Below are 16368 nucleotides of genomic sequence, written 5' to 3' on the forward strand. Positions count from 1 at the left end.
GACAATGTCCTTCCCATTTCAAGGCTTGGCAAGACAGAGATATTAGGATGGTGGGGGACGTTATACAAGCAAACCAATGTATTTCTTTACCTATTACTACATTTATGAATTTTTCACTTTAATTATACTTGCCTTTACCATAAAATATTATATATCTATTGTATGACTTGCAGATACTTGAGGGCTTATGTAAATTCACAGTGATGATGGTCACTAGCACTAACTAGACGCTTTTGCTGTTTGAAGAGTAACCTCTAAAGATGATACAGTTTTCTTCTCCTCGTGCCTGTATTATATGGTTTTATGGGTGTATTTTACAATTAATTTCCTACAACTTAGAAACATACACAAGAAGAAATATTATATCTGCTGTATTATAATGTATAATAATAATTAATATTAATATTGACTAGTGTATTAATGATAATAATATATAATAATAGTATATTATATGATGGTATGTAGTATGTATATGTATAATATGTTATATATAATATAATGTTGTATTGTATGTATATGTATATATATATTATATTATATTGTATTTTGTAGTATTATGATATTATATAATAGTATCATATGGTGATATATATGATAATATATGATATAAAAATAATAATAATTATTCTATCTTTTATTCTTATTGATTGTAATTACTTCTTGTGACGAACTTTAATAAATAAAGTCTTAAAAATAAAATGAGGTAGCACATATTTATTACCAGCAATAATATAATATATATAATCCAGACTACCCTATATGAGAGGGCTGTTTTTAGTGATTTTAATGTATTACATATAATTGGTGCAATTCTAATCTAACAGCTTGCAAATCATTTTAGGAGAAGTACAACAGGGGGATTTTACTGATTTTGTGATGGTGTCAAAATACCCAAGTTAAAAAAATGAATAAGTTAAGATAACAAATACAATTACTAGTATAGCCGCTACCACTACCACATTGTAAGAATTTGTGTTTTACATCGCTGCACACATGTTTGACAGAGATGCCTTCCAGTATTGAGCTGCATAAATTATTATACTGTATTTACAGCAGGTGACTAGTGCAGGACTGGAAACAACAGGAAATGCCATTCTGAGCTGAGGCATTCTGCTGAGAAGGGAGGAGGCAGTCATAGAGGAGGGGCAGACTGCAGACCAACCCTGAGCCCTGCATTTGTCTGCTCAGCTCCATGTGACAGGAGAAAAGCCAGTCACGGAGCTGGTGGACCGGTGTGAGAGAGGCAGCACACAGTAGTATATGGAGACAGGTACAGATACTAAAAGCCTCCATAAGCCAGTGCTGGCCCCATCTCTTCATAACATAAAACAAATCCTGATCCTCATGCCAGCGCCTCCCCCTTACACCAAGTAACCGCAGCCTCCTTCCCACTCAGCAACAACCAGCCTCGTGATTCGCTGCCTGTTGCTATGAACTGATGGGACAACTCCCTGGCAACCTAAATAGGTTACAAGCAACTCCTTTCTTAGGAACACAAACATCCCTCCCCCCTGCGTGCGCCGGGTGTCAAAAAATATAAATACAAATGAAAAAAGAAAAATACACATGAGGCGGCCACATTAGGCCGCCGGCCTACCGGGAAAGTTCCCAGTAAGGCCTATGGCCAGTCCACCCCTGCCGAACACCCAAGCCACATAGGGCCAAAACCCATAAGGTCATCCATATATGTGCCGTGACTTTCTGTATGTGATAACATTCTGCATTTTTTATTTGTAGTGTGCAGGAAAAAATACACAAAGTGCCTCATGTAAGTTATTTAACATATAACATACGGGAATGGTGAAAGGTAGTTTACATGTTTAAGTATTTATGTTCATTCTGTACTTACTCATTTTTTCTTACTTTTATAGGTGAGCACCATATTTGTAAAAGGTACGTTCTGTTAGGGTGTGTTACACTAGTTTATGTCAGTAACATTACTAATCACATTTATTTTTATACAAATGTTTTCAGTAAACACATTCAAAATTATAAATTTTGTGTTTCAGAGACAAGACCTGAAGACCAGTAATTATGTTATTATATTTTACTACTTGGATACTTCATATATGGGAAAACCACATTAATATTAGCATATTCTTACACTAGATTTTTTTCTGACAAAATAATGGTGTACTCTATTGTTTGTATCTTTTATATTGGTTGACATTTTATAATACTGTCATCATTCAAATTGTCGACCTAATAATACTGTCTACAATTGAATATTCAAACAAATAAATGTCTAGCCATTAACCGAATGTCCTACTCAGAGACAACATTAAGAACTATGTAGTATGTGCGCTCTGCAGTATTTCCCATGCACAGTATGATCAGATAAAAAGATATAAGATAAAAAGGATTGTAGAAATTTATTTCAATTAGTGGCACAGGCGCCAATTTATATAATTGCAGATGTAGTTATTTTTTATATTGTCTTGTATTTCTGTATTTTACATGTATTGGTTTCTAAAGCAGTATGACAGGGGAGGAAATTGGAATTTTGGTAACTTTTCTAATGGAAGCCTCATGCTAATTAATTATTTTCAAGTGAAGTGATCAACACTTGGTTAGCCTGTATACATGGCAGGGGGCTGCCACCTTTCTATCCTGTGTGGCTTTCATCCTGCATCTTAGAGCCTGACTGAATAATACAAGCAGCAAGTGATTGAGGATATCACAGATTGATGTGAATTTTGTTAAAAGTTAAAATCGTGTTAACTCCATGTTTGGAGGATATATCACAGCCGTATGGTAAATATCTGATGTAATATATCAGACGTTTTATTGCCTTGTCGGAAAAGGGCACTAGTTTACCTCCTTCCAGACTGTGTCTAAATCTGTCTAAAAAGAGTCCTGTTTGACAATGTACTGTATCATTCCATCTGTACACTTCTGGAAACATCACTTGTACCACCAACTGGCGTGCAACTGTCCTTATTAGGGCTACACGAGCTTGACTGCTTCAAGATCCTGCTTTGATGTCTACTTACCTGCTGTAATTCCTGTGACCTACAGATTAGACCAATCTAATCTGTTATGTGGCTGTTCTGAGGTTGGGACCCAGCATTCCAGTACCAACGCTCTGCCCGCTACCTTGCAACTCTGGCCAGTTTAATAGGCAAGGGGGAACCATCCACAGCAACCATGATCTAAAGGAAGAGGTCATGTGTACCAACCCAGGTGCCCAGCGAGGGGGTACAGTAGCAGCAAAAGTTACCCAGCAGGAAGCGACTCTAGGCGCCGGTGAAGGAGCCTAGTAGTGAAAGCAGCATGCCCCACCTCCTGCAAATAGAGGGGTGCAATTGGGACACAGATAGATGATGGTGCCAAGGCAAGCCCAGCCGGTTCCCAGTAAACACGGACAGGGAGGCATAGGAGGTCCATCCTGTCCCAAGTACATTTTCTCTTGGACAAACCATGTTACAAAGCAAAGGGTGCAAATTAGTTTATTATTATTATTACCATTTATTTATTTAGCGCCACTAATTCTGCAGCGCTGTACAGAGAACTCGCTCACATCAGTCCCTGCCCTATTGGGCCTTACAGTCTAAATTCCCTAACACCCACACACAGACAGACACACACACACACACATACACACACACAGTCAGACAGACTAGGGTCAATTTGTTAGCACCCAATTAACCTACCAGTATTTTTTGGAGTGTGGAAGGAAACCGGAGCACCTGGAGGAAACCCACGCAAACAGGGGGAGAACATACCAAATCCACACAGATAAGGCCATGGTCAGGAATTGAACTCATACAATTTTATCATGTGTTATCATTATGTCCAGTGTCATATTAGCTAGGTGCACACTACTATCTGCATACACTGTTTATGTACATATGTTCATCTCAAGATGCGACCAACTCCTAGTAACATTAGCACCAGATGTCAGGCACACAAGTGTCTATACTTATGACCGACATTAGCGTAGAAAAAGCGTAGAGAAGTAGAATAACTGTGTTAGTAGGAAATACAATATCGCATTACCCTATTTCTTCTTGATACTGCAATTCACGTTGTCTGGCCCACAGTTCTGTGACGTCTCACGTCCTTGCATAGCAGGGTGGGGCCTGAATGATGTGAATTGTCCGTATATGTAGCGTATTTTGCGTGAAATTGTACTGCGCATAAACACAAATGGACCCTATGCCAATGAATGCAATGACCCTTTTGACTCATCATGACTACAGAGGTGGAACAGGGGAGGGAAGGTGTAGACAAATGTAGGCCATGCTCAGTTAGGGCTTTACGACGATGATGATGCGACCGATTCAAGCCCTGTGTTTGTAGTAAAGTGCGCTTGTTTTCAGCCGTATCTTTTGCACCCGCTACAGGACAGATGTAACTGCCGACTATGCTGATAGTGATGACTGACACGGCATAGTCTTTGGTTTAGAAATTACAAGTATGGGTGCCACTAGCTACCACAGAACTACTGTATGTAACTAAGATATACTATTAAAACGCATTGTATGCACATTACTCATTGAAACTATATTTATTTATGTCATTAATGTAAAAAAAAACTATTTAAATATTGTATTAAAAACATATATTGATATCTATAATTATACTGTTAGAAGCTGTTATTTTATATTTTGCTAAAGTATAAGTTTTTATTGTTCTTACACATGTGCGTGTACTGCAGTCTGTTCTGTGTGTCTACCTATGACAAGTACTGTTTAGACAGAGCGCGCTTACACCCAGAGTCAGATAGAAACTTGAGATTTGAATTTGAATATAGTCGGAACTACGCACAAGTTCTGTGCACTTATAAACACACAACTTACATGCAAGTTACATCCGAACATGAATCAGACCCACAGTGTTTAGTTTTGTAGCTCTAGGATACAATACTGCTCTGCTTTACTATTTACATTAGATACATTTGTATCCAAAACACAGGGTTTTTTTGTATCCAAGGGAAAAAAAAACAAAGAACTCTGCTGAATGATATAAGCAAAGGTACAGACTAAAGGCAGAAAAATAAACAATGTATATAGTAAATGTTGCTGAAAATTATGTAAGCAATCTAAAGTAATTAGAAGTTGGAAGCTCCTTTAACATTTTTTTTACATGTTTGAAGATTTTTTAAAAACTTTTTACTTTTGTCTAACAGAGTCGACTTTACTAAATATGACAGAAAATCTGCAGACACGTATGTACCATGAATAGATAGTTTTCTTGGCATTATGACATATTATTCCTTCTTACAGGATGATTAAGATACAGGGTTATTGGATGTGCCATTTCCTAAAGTGATGCTCAGACAAAAGCATAGTTGCCAACTTTCCAGTCTCCCCTTTGGGAGATCCCGGAGGGGATGTCAGGTGACAATTGGGGAGATGACGTAGTGACGCAATCTTGTTACCATGGCCCTGTCATTCAATGCCGCTATTTGCAGCAATTGCTCATCAGGGACGGTGCATAACCACGCTAATAGCGTCAAAAGCCCGGTCTCTGCACAGCACCCGGGAGGGAGTGTGCTCTTAGAGAGTCCACGGACTGCCTTAAAATCTAGAACCACCTGAACCTTTCGGGAGAGAAGGCAAGTATGGGCAAAAGTGAGGACCATGGGTGTAAGACAATTGCTGCAAATATTAATTATCAATCTATACCATCTCAGGAGGGGCATTTTGGTGGGCCTACTGTGCAGTCTGCAGTATACTATGTGAGTCGTGATTAACATATTTAACACAAGATCTCTTTCTTGTGCCAACACATCAGTGGCAATTAGTGGTGAATACCCAGATGAAGACATCTTATTGATGTTCCACCCTGCACAAAAGTCTATTAAATGTTAAACAGTAGTTATGGATTGTTTTTCTCAACTATAATGCTGGTAATTGCTTTATTGGTTAATGATAATGTCTGTATTATATGGTTTAGTTGTAATAAAGTGATGCTGGTTAATACCTGTTATGGCCACCAGTGCGGCATAAACTCATAGAACAGATAGAAGAGGTCTTCACCTTTTATTTTGGATGACATTTTATAATGCTATCATCATTCAATTTATCGACCTAATAATACTGTCTACAATTGAATATTCAAACAAATGAATGTCTAGCCATTGACCGAATGTCCTACACAGAGACAACATGAGGAACTATGTAGTATGTGTGCTCTGCAGTATTTCCCCTGCCCAGTATGATCACAATGCAGGGCATTATTAATAAAAGAAAGTAAGACAAAAAAGGAGTACTGTGGCTGGATCAGGTAGGAATACTTACAGTAATTCCTGTGAGCTACAGATTAGACCAATCTAATCCGTTACCGGCTGTTCTGAAGTTGGGACCCAGCTAGAGGCGGGACTAGTGAGCTGTGGGTGCTGCTGCAGGGAAGCGGGGAGGAGGGAATGGGGGCCCACAGCTTACTAGTTCACCATGCAGCGGGCCCTATTATCTCCATGGGCCCGGTGCACCACACCTGTTGCACCAATGGTAGATCCGCCACTGGGCCCAGCATTCCAGTACCAATGCACTGCCCGCTACCTAGCAGCAATGGCCAGTGTGATAGGCCAGGGGGAACCATCCACCCTGAACCCTGATCTAAAGGAAGAGGTAACTGGTACCAGCCTAGGTGCCCAGCGAGGGGGTACAGTAGCAGCAAAAGCTACCCAGAAGGAAGCAACTTTAGGCGCCGGTGTAGGAGCCTAGTGGTGGAAGCAGCATGCCCCACCTACTGCGAATAATTGGGACACAGATAGGAGATGGTGCCAAGGCAAGCCCAGCCAGTCCCCAGTAAACACGGATAGGGAGGCATAGGAGGTCCATCCAGTCACAAGTACAGTTTCTCCTGGACAAACCATGTTACAAAGCAAGGGGTGCAAATTAGTTTATTATTTTGCATATAAGTTAAATACTGGCTGTTTTTTCATATAGCACACAAATACTTGATAGCTTTATTTTTATACCAAAATTTAAAGTTTATCCAGGACATGCCCTACTCCAACTATAAATCTGTCCCCACATTTTAAATTTACCTCCCCTCCAATGCAACATGTTTTTGCCAAGGTGCAAGGTTACTCCTTTTTTGCTTTACTTTCCCTAAGGAATCAGGCCCTTAATGTATAAGAATACAGAGTACAATAGTATAGCTGCCAAAATTCTAGATTTTGTCAATTTATCCCTGAGAGAGTCGCTGGTTTATACTATTGACCAATGATTGTTGTACACCCTGAGTTTATATTCAGGGTACAGTTCTAATGCTGTATACAGTATAAATAAGTATGTATTTAAGGTGGGCATTTAAATGATAATACCATGTTATTATGTGTTATCATTATGTTCAGTGTCAGATATGGCTCAAGGGTACAGACTAAAGGCAGAAAAATAAACAATGTATATAGTAAATGTTGAAAATTATGCAAGCAACTTAAAGTAATTAGAAGTTGGAAAGCTTCTTTAACATTTTTTTACATGTTTGAAGATTTTTTTTAAAACTTTTTTCTTTTGTCTAACAGAGTCGACATTACTAAGTATGAGAGAAAATCTGCAGACACATATGTACCATGAATAGATAGTTTTCTTGGCATTATGACATATTATTCATCCTTACAAGATGATTAAGATACAGGGTTATTGGATGTTCCATTTCCTAAAGTGATGCTCAAACAAAAGCATAGTTGCCAACTTTCCAGTCTCCCCTCTGGGATGTCAGGTGACAATTGGGGAGATGGCGTGGTGACACAATCTTGTTACCATGGCCCTGTCCCCTGTCATTCAATGCCGCTATTTGCAGCAATTTCTCATCAGGGGTGGTGCATAATCATGCTAATAGTGTCAAAAGCCCCGCCTCTGCACAGCACCTGGGAGGGAGTGTGCTCTTAGAGAGTCCACTGACTGCCTTAAAATCTGGAACCACCTGGACCTTTCGCGAGAGAAGTCAAGTATGGGCAAAAGTGAGGACCATGGGTGTAAGACAATTGCTGCAAATATTAATTATCAATCTATACCATCTCAGGAGGGGCATTTTGGTGGGCCTACTGTACAGTCTGCAGTATACTATGTGAGGCATGATTAACATATTTAACACAAGATCTCTTTCTTGTGCCAACACATCAGTGGCAATTAGTGGTGAATCCCCAGATGTAGACATCTCATTGATGTTCCACCCTACACAGAGGTCTATTAAATGTTTAACAGTAGTAATGGTTTGTTTTTCTCTACTATATTGCTGGTAATTGCTTTATTGGTTAATGATAATATCTGTATTATATGGTTTAGTTGTAATAAAGTGATACTGGTTAATACCTGTTATGGCCACCGGTGTGGCATAAACTCATAGAACAGGTAGAAGAGGTCTTCACCTTTAGCAGCCGCCTTTCCCGTAGAGACTGGTCATGCTCACAAGTACTCGGATGCCCCCAGGTCTTATGCTCAGAGTAGTATGAGTTTATGCTAACACGGTAGCGCACAGGTACAGGAGGTAGCACACGGAGTAGCGGCAGGCCAGAGATAAGCGGATTGGACAGAGCACAAGAGAGAATGTCAGGTACAGGCAGAAGGGTCAAGGTCACAGGCACAGGTTCAGAATCCGGGTACAGGCAATAGATCAGGGTCAGAAGCATAGGTTCAGAATCCAGGAACAGGCAAAAGTCATACACGGGTAATCAATCACAGGTTTCAACACCAAAGACAGAAACAGGAGCTGGCAGCAGTACTGGAACAGAACGCTATAACCGGCAGTGAGGCTCAGACCTCACTGCCTTAAATAGTATTAAGAGCCAATCAGGACAGAGGAGGACAGGGCTGACAATCAGCCTCAGAAGGCAGTTAATTAATTACTAGCTAGACCTAGCATAGGTAATAACATAATCAGGAAGCATGTATAAAAATATAAATGAACCAGTTTAAATCATATGGGAGCCGCCCTTGGAGTTGGAGGATGTCCCTACACCCTCCTACATCTATGCCAAAAGGATAATCCCAAAGAATAATAACAGAGCATAGAACTAGAGCACGTTCCCAGCTGCTAGATCCCACCAGGATGGGGCGTACCGCCGCGGCTCGTGACAAAACCGAAAAGAAATTTGCTATTTACCATCTCCATCCTTTTCCCATCTTGTATTGATATGTATCTTGTCCGTGAGTAACCTAATTATTAGCCAACTTAATTTTTACCTTCCAATGCCCACATGTTCCTCATAAACCCACAACATCTCAGACATTTATACCTATAACTATCCGAGTACCAGAACCCCTTTTCCCATACTGCTTGGCCACTTCTCCCGACATATGTTTCCTGTTTAATGTGTTTGGTCATTTTTAAACTGATTACTTATGCAAAGAACATCCTACTCTATTGCGATGCATATCCTTACCGATTGGAGTACTGCAATTATAATAAACCCCCCTTACCCCGAACACTCAATGCATCCACATAGGGCAAAACCCCATAAGGTCATCCATATATGTGCTGTGACTTTCTGTATGTGATAACATTCTGCATTTTTTATTTGTAGTGTGCAGGAAAAAATAGATAAAGTGCCTCATGTAAGTTATTTAACATATAACATACGGGAATGGTGAAAGGTAGTTTACATGTTTAAGTATTTATGTTCATTCTGTAGTTACTCATTTTTTCTTACTTTTATATGTGAGCACCATATTTTTTAAAGGTACGTTCTGTTAGGGTGTGTTACACTAGTTTATGTCAAAACAAGGAACCCACTAGGGGTTAATGGCGCACACTAGAGACCACCCGGTGATGACTCCTAATGATAAATTTAGATGTGAAGGGAAAAGGTAGAAAGGAGACACCAATAATAGTTAGACTCCTCAGCTGCTGTAAACCCATGGTGGATTGCTACCAGCCACCAATAGTAATCATATACACAAAAAAACACAAAATAAGGGTTGCGCTGCTGATAATCTAAAAATGAAAAATAGGCATAAAATATAGTATAATACCTAATGTCATGGGGGTTCTCCTGAGGTATAAAGAGAGGCACTCCACAATAGTGGAAATAGATATTTATGTAAGCTCATCAGCAAAAAAATGACATTTAACACATAACACAACACAGTAAAAAGTGTATAATATAAGATCAATGTTACACGTTTTAGAATACCAGAATAAACATTTATGTCAGTAACATTACTAAATCACATTGATTTTATTCAAATGTTTTCAGTAAATATATTCTAAATTATTCATTTTGTTTTTCAGAGATAAGACCTGAAAAACAGTAATTATGTTATTATATTTTACTACTTGGACATTTCATATATGGGAAAACCACATTAACATTAGCATATTCTTACACTAGTTGATTTTTTTCTGACAAAATAATGGTGTACTCTATTGTTTGTATCTTTTATTTTGGATGACATTTTATAATGCTATCATCATTCAATTTATCGACCTAATAATACTGTCTACAATTGAATATTCTAACAAATGAATGTCTAGCCATTGACCGAATGTCCTACACAGAGACAACATGAGGAACTATGTAGTATGTGTGCTCTGCAGTATTTCCCCTGCCCAGTATGATCACAATGCAGGGCATTATTTATAAAAGAAAGTAAGACAAAAAAGGAGTACTGTGGCTGGATCAGGTAGGAAAAATTACTGTAATTCCTGTGAGCTACAGATTAGAACAATCTAATCCGTTATCCGGCTGTTCTGAAGTTGGGACCCAGCTAGAAGCGGGACTAGTGAGCTGTGGGCCCTGCTGCAGGGAAGCGGGGAGGAGGGAATGGGGGCCCACAGCTTACTAGTTCCCCGTGCAGTGGGCCCTATTTTCTCCATGGGCCCAGTGCACCGCACCTGCTGCACCAATGGTAGATCCGCCACTGGACCCAGCATTCCAGTACCAACACTCTGTCCCTGACGAAGCCAGACCGGCGAAACGCGTAGGAACAGACACTACTGCACGATACACGCTACTATCTGCCCGCTTCCTCTGCAAATACGGAGAACATTTATACCTTGGAACTCCTAACCGCAGAGTGTGCAAGCGTGGGATAGACGACGCGGCCGTGTCTCTACAACAGCATCCAGAACTATACAGCCGGAGAGCCCTGCGGGGATACTACGGATCAGCACTGTGGATAAGATCACATGATCGGGTAAGCGATCCTTTCCCCTTTCAAATTATGAACACTGTATAGAAGTCTCAAGTGCGCTTTAAAGTGATAACTCGGTTTGAGTATACAGAAGCCTTCACTGTGCTATTGGAAAACCCTCTTAATATTGGCATTAAGCTCTGGAACCAGAGATACTGTACACTAGAGGATCTTGGTCCTATATATAGCCAAAGGCAACACTGTCAATACTGGAATATCATCTGCCTCGAGAACTTCAGACATTATTCGTGGATTATCATTGTATACTGAATCAATGGACTTTGTTTACAAATGATTCAATTCACCATGAACTGTAACTTTACGATCTATGTACATACATGCTATTAGCATAATATGTTTATTGTAATCATTTATGACACTATTGGTTGTTGTGTTATCAGTGCACTGATTTGAAATTGTTGTTTAAATATACTATAATTTAAACCAATTAGTGTCTATACACAATCATTTTGGCGCCTTTGGAAAAATCCTTATCTCAGTACCAACACTCTGCCCGCTACCTAGCAGCAATGGCCAGTGGGATAGGCCAGGGGGAACCATCCACCCTGAACCCTGATCTAAAGGAAGAGGTCAGGGGTACCAGCCCAGGTGCCCAGCAAGGGGGTACAGTAGCAGCAAAAGCTACCCAGCAGGAAGCGACTCTAGGCGCCGGTGAAGGAGCCTAGTGGTGGAAGTAGCATGCCCCACCTACTGTGAATAGAGGGGTGCAATTGGGACACAGATAGGAGACGGTGCCAAGGCAAGCCCAGCCAGTGCCCAGTAAACACGGATAGGGAGGCATAGGAGGTCCATCCTGTCACAAGTACAGTTTCTCCTGGACAAACCATGTTACAAAGCAAGGGGTGCAAATTAGTTTATTATTTTGCAAATAAGTTAAATACTGGCTGTTTTTTCATGTAGCACACAAATACTTGATAGCTTTATTTTTATACTGGAATTTAAAGTTTATCAAGGACATGCCCTACCCCAACTATAAATCTGTCCCCACATTTTAAATTTACCTCCCCTCCAATGCAACATGTTTTTGCCAAGGTGCAAGGTTACTCCTTTTTTTGCTTTACTTTCCCTAAGGAATCAGGCCCTTAATGTATAAGAATACAGAGTACAATACGATAGCTGCCAAAATTCTAAATTTTTGTCGATTTATCCCTGAGAGAGTCGCTGGTTTATACTATTGACCAATGATTGTTGTACACCCTGAGTTTATATTCAGGGTTCAGTTCTAATGCCGTATACAGTATAAATAAGTATGTATTTAAGATGGGCATTTAAATGATAATACCATGTTATTATGTGTTATCATTTTGTTCAGTGTCATATTGGCTAGGTGCACATTTCTATTTGCATACACTGTTTATGTACATATGTTCATCTCAAGATACGACCAACTCCTAGTAACATTAGCACCAGATGTCAGGCACACAAGTGTCTATACTTATGACCGACATTAGCGTAGAAAAAGCGTAGAGAAGTAGAATGACTGTGTTAGTAGGAAATACAATATCGCATTACTCTATTTCTTCTTGATGCTGCAATTCACGTTCTCAGACCCACTTCTCTTGGACAAACCATGTTACAAAGCAAAGGGTGCAAATTAGTTTATTATTATTATTATTATTACCATTTATTTATTTAGCGCCACTAATTCTGCAGCGCTGTACAGAGAACTCGCTCACATCAGTCCCTGCCCTATTGGGCCTTACAGTCTAAATTCCCTAACACCCACACACAGACAGACACACACACACACACACACACACACACACACACATACACACACACAGACAGACAGACTAGGGTCAATTTGTTAGCACCCAATTAACCTACCAGTATTTTTTGGAGTGTGGAAGGAAACCGGAGCACCTGGAGGAAACCCACGCAAACAGGGGGAGAACATACAAAATCCTCACAGATAAGGCCATGGTCAGGAATTGAACTCATACAATTTTATCATGTGTTATCATTATGTCCAGTGTCATATTGGCTAGGTGCACACTACTATCTGCATACACTGTTTATGTACATATGTTCATCTCAAGATGCGACCAACTCCTAGTAACATTAGCACCAGATGTCAGGCACACAAGTGTCTATACTTATGACCGACATTAGCGTAGAAAAAGCATAGAGAAGTAGAATAACTGTGTTAGTAGGAAATACAATATCGCATTACCCTATTTCTTCTTGATGCTGCAATTCACGTTGTCTGGCCCACAGTTTTGTGACGTCTCACGTCCTTGCATAGCAGGGTGGGGCCTGAATGATGTGAATTGTCCGTATACGTAGTATATTTTGCATGAAATAGTACTACGCATAAACACAAATGGACATATTACACAACTTGGCTGAGCCATTTCACTGCTTATTGGCAGTTGTCAGGATGGCTTGAACAGTTTCAGCGGTGGTTACAACAGACATTTCCAGTAAAGCATCACAATTCTCCCACAACCCTACGTCTGGCTAAACAGTAGTTCCCTCAGTACTATCCGGCCACTAGCTGGCATTGGTGGGCCTGCCCAGAAATTCAAACAGTGTTTTTATCTTCCATACTAGCACTACAAACGAGTAACAACACAACAAACCAATTAATACACCAATGTGGTACACCTGTGTGTGTGTGTGCTAAACAAGTACCCAGAGGGAATTTAACCCTGTCCTGGAGACTAGCCGGGTTTTCATCTGTTTCCCTATAGGAGAGGTGTGGCAAATAAGCCTCTTTGCCACAGTTTGCATATACATTAATTGTTACTTTCAGTCCACCTTGTTAATGAACTAGATCATTTCTGTTTGACTGGGTAAATAATTAGATTGATTGGAATGACCATTACTACACATGGTGCAGCAATGCCCATCTCTCCTTTCCCATTGATTACAGTGCTGCAGTTGTTACAAACCCAATGCAGCTAAACAGCACTAACAACTATAAGTTACCATATATGTGATGTGACTTCTGTACGTTCTAACATTCTGTACTTTCTGTTTGTAGCGATGTGGAAGAACGTGTAACCTCTGTAAGTTATTTATCAGCAAAACACATGAAAATAGTGAAATGTATTTCATGTGTTTAAATATTTATGTTTGTTCTCTACTTACCCATTTTTCTTTAACTTTCAGAACGATATCAGCATTGAAGTAATAGGCATGTGGTTATGTACTAATGTGGTATGCTGCTGTTACACTAACATTACTAAATCAGTTTTGGTTTATACGTGGCTATTAACTTATTCTAAACATTTTGTTTTTCAGAGGACAGCCAAGAGGCCGGGTAATTACATTATTCCATCTTAAAAATTTAACATTTCATGTCTAGAAAACTTACAACACACTACATGAATTAATTATATTATTTATTTACCATTATCTTTATATAGTGCTTAGATATTATGCAGTGTTTTACAGAGATGATTTAATCATTCAGATCAGTCCCGCCCCAGTGGAGCTTACAATCTATCTATCTAATTTCCTACCACAAATACATACACACACAGAGGTCTTGTGGATGGGGTGCTGGCACCTCAGAGGGGGGAGCGACTTGCCATTGCCGCGCCTCTGACCCCTGTAGCGCTCACACCCCTGCACCCACTATATCTCTTCCACTGTTTTTAAAGTCAGCGTCAACTATGCAACAAAACATAGATCTTTGGAGCTTTCTTATAAATGATATGATGCTCTCATGGCTGGAGTTACCTGTTTGATCTATCCACAAACAATTTTTGACAAGATCTTACCCCCTCCCCCCAATTGTTCTGATTTTATCGGGACAGTCCCAAAATTCTGAAAATCAGGCCTTGGTGAGCGCTCCCTAAATCAGAAGGCACTACTAGTAAACTGAAAGTGCTGCAATATTTGCAATCTAATAACCACTTCAATACAATAGAGGTCAGTACAAAGCTTAGCACAGGTGCCTCACTGAACTGGGGGCAGGAGTTTAATTCTAATCAGAGCACTATATGTGTGGAGTTTGTATGTTCTCCTCATGTTTCCGTGGGAGTCCTTTGTGTGCTCCTCTTTCCTCCCTCAGTCCAAAATATACTGGTAGGTTAATTAGCTTTGGACAAAATGGTGTGTTTATGTGGTAGAAAGTTTACTCTATAAGCTCCACTTGGGAGAGACTAGTGTGAGTGAGGAAACATTCTCGGTAAAGAGCTGTTTAACATGTCCACACATTATTCTGTAGATAAGAAATAATAATAATTACCAGCCAATCATTTAGAGAGTAAAGCTCACTGCAGCTGATTAAATTGCATTAAAACCAACTATCCTGTCTGACATATTAATTATGAAATTATGTAATCGGATAATTAATTCCTAGCAAGCACATAGCAAAATTGCACAAAAAGTTGCACAAAATAATAATTGTCCCTGATAATCAGAATATAAAGTTCCTCTTTCATGTGCTGTACATTATACATCGTGGGAAGAGTATATTCTACAAAGCGCCTATGTGGCCACTATTTCTACTTCATCAACTATTAACATTCAAACACATACACAATACACTTACACACAGAAGCGCCTTTTCTTCTGAGTGAGAATACTGCAGTTCCATAAGAACCTTACAAATTGGTGTAAAAGCAAAACCCTGCCTTCATGTATCAACATATGTGTTTTGTTTGCTTGCAGACGACCAATATTCCGGCCAAATAGACTCGTTGCTGCCTTGTTAAGAGTGCTGGAGTAAGTAACTCATTACCAGGATAGTCTTTTCTGCCTTAGCATCCATCAAACTATTACATGCTTTCATGTGTAATAATAATAATAAAGGCTTTTCAGTTGTGAAGTCTTCTTTAAACACATCCATAGGCAGCAGTGTTATCACTGCAAGTTAACAATGCAACGTTTACTATGCCTTGAAAAATACAGTATAGAAAACATGAGAACGAGCAAAACGTTTCATTTATAAGGCAAAGTATATTGTTTATTCTTACATTTGTTCAGTAAATCAGGTAGTTAACACCCCCCCGAAATAATTTGGTATGTATACTTGAGCTAGACGCCCCATACATTAGAAAATGTGTGTTACCCTACATGTGAGCACATGGTGAAAGCTACTTTGATATTCCTCTCCATCTTCATGGGGGCGGTTTTTGTCCCCACTTAAATAGTATAAGGTCTATGGTGTTTAATAAATATGTAATTAGTATATTGTTTGTGTACTTTTGCTAATGTCTGGTACTCATTGAGGTCTGCAGGTTATTATTGAATGCTTGGCCATTAGTGGAAGTAGTTGTTTCTGTAATAAAATGTAGTATTTCAAGGT

Source organism: Mixophyes fleayi, chromosome 9 (assembly GCF_038048845.1).
Source record: "Mixophyes fleayi isolate aMixFle1 chromosome 9, aMixFle1.hap1, whole genome shotgun sequence".
Classification (NCBI taxonomy): Eukaryota; Metazoa; Chordata; class Amphibia; order Anura; family Limnodynastidae; genus Mixophyes; species Mixophyes fleayi.